The following is a 5,828-nucleotide window of genomic DNA, read 5'->3' as shown; positions in this document are numbered from 1 at the left end:
GTAATAGATTATCTATGTAACTGAAATGATGAGGGAATGTGATGTGCATTTAATTACAACCTAAATTTGATAATTGTTTTAATGAACAACATAATTAATGCTAGTACTTAAGTATATGTTCTCAAAGGTTGAAAGAGTAAACTGTTTCGTACATTGAGTTACCCAACGCGGGTGTGCACTCAAAGTGCGCCTGCGCAATGCCAATGCTTTAATGTTGCTTTAGGTTTATTCTAATTTCACCCACTTTTGGAAACATGAATGCATTCAGGTAAGGCAGCACTACTAATGTATTGACTATTGAACTAAGTCATCTGATATACCTTTAGATGTAATTACTCACTTACGAAAATTAATGAACACATACGTACATACATACATGCATATATATTTTTCTAAAAGCAATAATTATTGTTAGTAACTAAATATATGTAAAAAAAACTTACTGAGATTAATTAACTTACAAATAATTAATTTGTGTTTAGTATATTTTTTATTCATTCATTTCACATCTTATGAAATATAACAGTTTGTGGTTACCTGACGTTAGCTTCTCTATTCATTAAGGTTGATCCCAAGTTTGCTTATGCTATTTAAAATTATTTTGAATATTGTTTTAGCTTTTTGTTAATTAATCTTAAATAAGATTTCTATATTTGTGTTATCACTTCATTGGCATATGTATATACACACACTCATTCTGTTGTATTTTGTATGGGAAGAAAATTTACTGAATATTTTAAATCAAAGCATATAATGCATTTTTCCAAATGTTAACAAAATGTTACCCAAATATTAATACTTACAACTAAATTTTATATTCGTGTTTCATTCTGCACCGAAAAATTCACAAAATAAATTTCTAACGAATAAATTAAATAATACTTAAATAAAAATGTGTACCCACTCACACATACACAAATTCACCGTATTAATGTAAATTTTATAAGCAAAAAATATACAAAATCATTTTGCACCAGAAATTCAAAAATTCAATAGTTTGTGAAATAAAAAAGGCCGGATAGATAGAAAACTGTGGCGCTGATAATTCCTGATAAGTCTTAGAAATTCTATGAATTGTTGGAGCTATTTATTATAATAAAATTAATTTATTAATATATATAGTTTATTATAACCGCATTGCTCCTGAATATATGCACAGAAATTCAAAATCTTTAAAAATAGCATGCTTTCAGGGGCGATCAGTTTAATTCTAACTCCAATTAGAATCATATACAATCTACAGTTTATTGGCTGAATTGTACAAATCGTATTGCCTTTATTTATTTTGTTTCTCACAGCACCCAGTATTCTATCTAATCGAACCCAAAAATTATAAAAAATAAGAAATATATATGTAAAGTTAACTAAGAAATTTAAAACTTGCAGTTCACCAAAGAACTATTGTAAATACAAAATTTTAAAAGATAAAGTTATAAATATATTAATTGATAAGTAAATGGTTAAAATTAACAAAACGAAGACACACTCTACCAATGTTAACTTATGGCGATGAAATGTGAAAATGAATTTTAGGCAACTTAAAACTGAAAGAAGCAAAAAAATTATAAGTTGGTGCAATTATATATATTTAAAAATAGCAAAGAAAATATAAGGAATTAAATATAATGATTACTAACTAAAATTAAGACACTAAAAATGTATGAAACTGAAAAAACAAATTCTGTAAAATAATCTTTAGGCTAATAAAACTAAGTATATAAAGTGAAAATGAATTAAATTCAAACCAAATGTATTAAATAAGACAAAAATCCACACTGTTTGGAGCCACTGACATACCGAGTGAACTAATGAAAAGGTAGGAAAGGCAAAGTCGGCAACAAATATATAAAAGCTGCGGAGGGTTGTCGGTCTGTCTCCAAAAAGACATGCGGACATATATTATTAAGCAAATAAAGAAAAAACAAATTATAGATACTAGATTATTGTTAAATGTTATTTTCTTTGAATGAGTATTCAGTTTTAATTTTGTTATTATTTTTTCCGAATGTAATATATTAATTAATGAAAATAAACGAAAAACTGAAAATAAATATTTGCCTTTTTATTATTAACAAATAAGGTATTCAAGTAAGTTTTATTTGTACTAGGTTTGGAAATTGTAAATATGTGTCTGAAAAAACTATGTGCTGGTTCCTCAATATTAATAAATGAATCGGATTACAAGTATATTGTGAGAGAAATATATGTAGATCATGGAGTAATAGTCTCATAAACAAAATTACACCACATAACTATTCCAAAATTATCTATCCATTGTTCGCAATTTTGTATTAAAACTCTTCCGACTTCATGTCTCCAATGCAAAGGTTTCTCTCTATCGCTGTTACCGCCAGGTGGTTTCGGCATATCTGATGACTTCGTCAATCGTTATCATTCTATATTCTGCGATAGTAAACTTTGTTTTTCAATATTCATATGTTTTAATTGTTAACAATAACGATAGAGTCAAGTTCAGATACTGATGTTGTCCTTGCCCTCATGGTACGAAAAGCGCGTAAGCTAGAAAGAGAAAGTTGTATGTTAAGATATTGTACCTGTATTTTAATTAAGTTCAACATCTCGAATTATATTATACAACAATACGTCAATAAATTACCCAGTAAAGAGTCGAAAACAACATTAAAGTCAGTAAATCGATTTTACGAGGTAATCCCTTTCCTCCTAGTCTTAGGCGCATTGGGAATTATATATTGGATATGTCCTCAAATTTACAGCAATCTTTCCTATAGCAATGTTCAGCAACAACGCTTTTAAATTGACACTAAAAGTTACTCTTGGTATCATAATTTTTATACTCTCGCAACAAAAGTTGCTAAAGAGAGTATTATAGTTTTGTTCACATAACGGTTGTTTGTAACACCTAAAACTAAAAGAGTTAGATATAGAGTCATATATACCAAAGTGATCAGGGTGACGAGTAGATTTGAAATCCGGACGTCTGTCCGTCTGTGCCAGCTGTAACTTGAGTAAGAATTAAGATATCTTGACGAAACTAGGCACAAATATTCCTTGGCACCATGGGCAAAATCGGACCATTGCCACGCCCACAAAATGGCGAAAACCAAAAACACATAAAGTGTCATAACCAAGCCATACATGAAGATATAAAAGTAAATTTGGAATAAAGGATCGCACTAGGAGGGGGCATATTTGAATGTAATTTTTTTGGGGAAGTGGGCGTGGCCCCGACCACAAATCGGTTATTTGTATATATCTCGCAAACCAATAAAGCTATATAAACCAAACTTTCTGCAGTCGGTTCTCTTACATACCCCACCACACACCATGAAAATAGTTGAAATCGGATAATAACCACGCCCACCTCCCATACAAAGGTTTGGTTGAAAATTACTAAAAGTGGGTTAACTAACTTCATTTTTACTGCCGGGCACATTTTTGGTCTTAGGGAAAATGTAACATGCTTGCACTTTTGCTCATTTACATTTATACGCCAGTTTGCTAGCCATTCTCCGACAGAACTTAAGTGCTTCGCTAATATTCTTGAAGCTATAATGGGGCATTTGTTACGACTCACTTAAGCTGTGGTATCATAATGGATCGAAAATTTTGTATCTGTGATTTGTCTTTCAAGTTCATAACTTTGTCAAGAAGTTGCCATATGATTTGAAGTCAGAAAATTTGAATAGTCTTACCTCTGTAATTATTATTTTTATGTTCTAGATCACAAGATCTCAAGATCTAATTTTTATATTCTTACATTTGCTTAAAAACTTCTGAGAAGGGTCTCTCATGGTACCATTAGTGTTATGTTAGCTGAGGTCAAATATCTAATTCGACGGACTTTTGTATTAAAACGTTCGAAAGACAAGTTGAAATACAATATTTTTCCAATTTGTTTCTGGACTTAGCCACGATTGATGGTGATGAAGGTTTTGCTTTGTGTTGGTGGTATTGGCAAAGAATCATCTACTATGAGCTGCTCCCGCACGGCTACGCTGTTAATTCAGAACTGTACTGTCAACAATTAGACCTGGACTTTTTAATTTAGTATATGGGTTAATAGACATAAATCGTCATAATAGTATCTATATTTTCAAAAATTCTCTAAATTTATGTTCTTATTATAGCCAATATAATAAACGTCTCAAAACCATTAATATTATTTCCTTTTCCGGAAATTCTCCCTTCTTGTGTAGAAATGATGTTAGCCTTTGCAATATCGAGTACACCAACAATTACTTTCCTAATAATGGACTGAATATTTCAAGTGTAAACCTTCAACTCATGATCTTAAAGTGTTTTTGGGCTTCTTGGATGCTTTTCTGCTGAATAAGCAGCCTACTTTAGATTAGGTTAGTCTGGTAGGCCAGCAGGCCACGCATAGACCAGTTATGGTCTTTAGTGATATCAGTTAGAGTATCGCCACGTAGTCTCTAAGTAGGAGTCTTCGTTTAGGATACCAGCGCTTGACGCGAATTAGAAGAGATTATGAGGCCTCACTAACGATATCTGATCCAACTTATCGTATGTGTAATGGATTGGTTTACCAATGTCGATCACATTTTCAGGTGACAGCTCTACATCGATCGTGGTGATTCTGGCGTTGCCCTCGGTGCTTGTATGATCTGGCACCTAGTAGAGGTGTAGTCGCGTATTCCTACTACCCTGCTACTCAAAACACTTCTAGCCGATATGCGAAACGAGGTAATTGCATTGATCGCTGCTTGGATGTCTACGTAGGTGTTAACTTTAGAGTATCCGGTTAGTGCTTTGGAGGAGCTCAGCGGCTTTACTCATAGTAAACAACTCTGCCTAAAATCTACTGCAGGCAGTTCGAAAAGTTGTTGTATTCCTAACTCCGAACAGTATATCCCTGCATCAACTCCATCCTTCATTTTGGTGTTGATTCAGTGCATATTTCTTCCCATTTGGAGAAAGGGATCAGATAGGCGTTGCCTGCCATTAACCACCGAGCTGTGTCCGAAGGATCTATCACCGATCACTAATATTTCGGTACATAAGCCCATCCGCAGTATCTTCTATTGTTGTTACCTTAAATTAAATTCGAAAAAAACATTCATAAATAAAATTAACCTAAGTTCCCAGCTCGCGAGAGGTACAACATTTATAAGTTGATTTACGCTCATATAAATAAGACAATAATGAAATACCTAGTTGCACTAACTTCAAAATGCACCCTTTCACCAAATCGTTTGGCGTTTCTTCATAAGCTATGTCAGATCATGTACTAATTACTAATGCGATGCACGTGTAAACTTCGTAGACGTCAGCGATGTACCCCACAGAGATGGAAATATTAAAACAATACATACCAGCTAGAAATAGCGTCCTCCACGGAGCTGTCTGAACATAACCGAAAAGGCAAATAATAATAAAAAAGATTACAAGTCTTATGAAATGCCAAAGAGGGCAGAATATGCCCAACATTAATTTATTTAATTAACCGAATATGTACAATTAATTATGCTAAGCACACTTTTTCACTCATCAAAGGGCAGCCTTACATCTTGGCGAAAGGATTACATAATTAATTTACCGTACAGCGCGCCATAATGCTCGGCCGCAGCACGATGAGGCACTTTAAGACGCGGCCATTTGGTGTGGTGTTTAATTTTGCATGAATCCATTAGTGGCTGTCCCTCTAGCGCGCCGGCCCAGCCGAATCAAGTCGAGCCATCATTTTTCGACAGCAAATACGGCAACACTGGCAGAGGTGGCGGAGAGCGAATGACTTGACGACTGCTCACCAAAGTTTTCAAGTCGAAAAGTGAGAAATGGCAAGTTTGGCACAGCGTACATAGCAATGTGACAAGTGCAAGCTGAAG

This window comes from Zeugodacus cucurbitae, chromosome 2 (genome assembly GCF_028554725.1).
Source record: "Zeugodacus cucurbitae isolate PBARC_wt_2022May chromosome 2, idZeuCucr1.2, whole genome shotgun sequence".
Classification (NCBI taxonomy): domain Eukaryota; kingdom Metazoa; phylum Arthropoda; class Insecta; order Diptera; family Tephritidae; genus Zeugodacus; species Zeugodacus cucurbitae.
Note: the sequence above shows the minus strand (reverse complement) of the source record.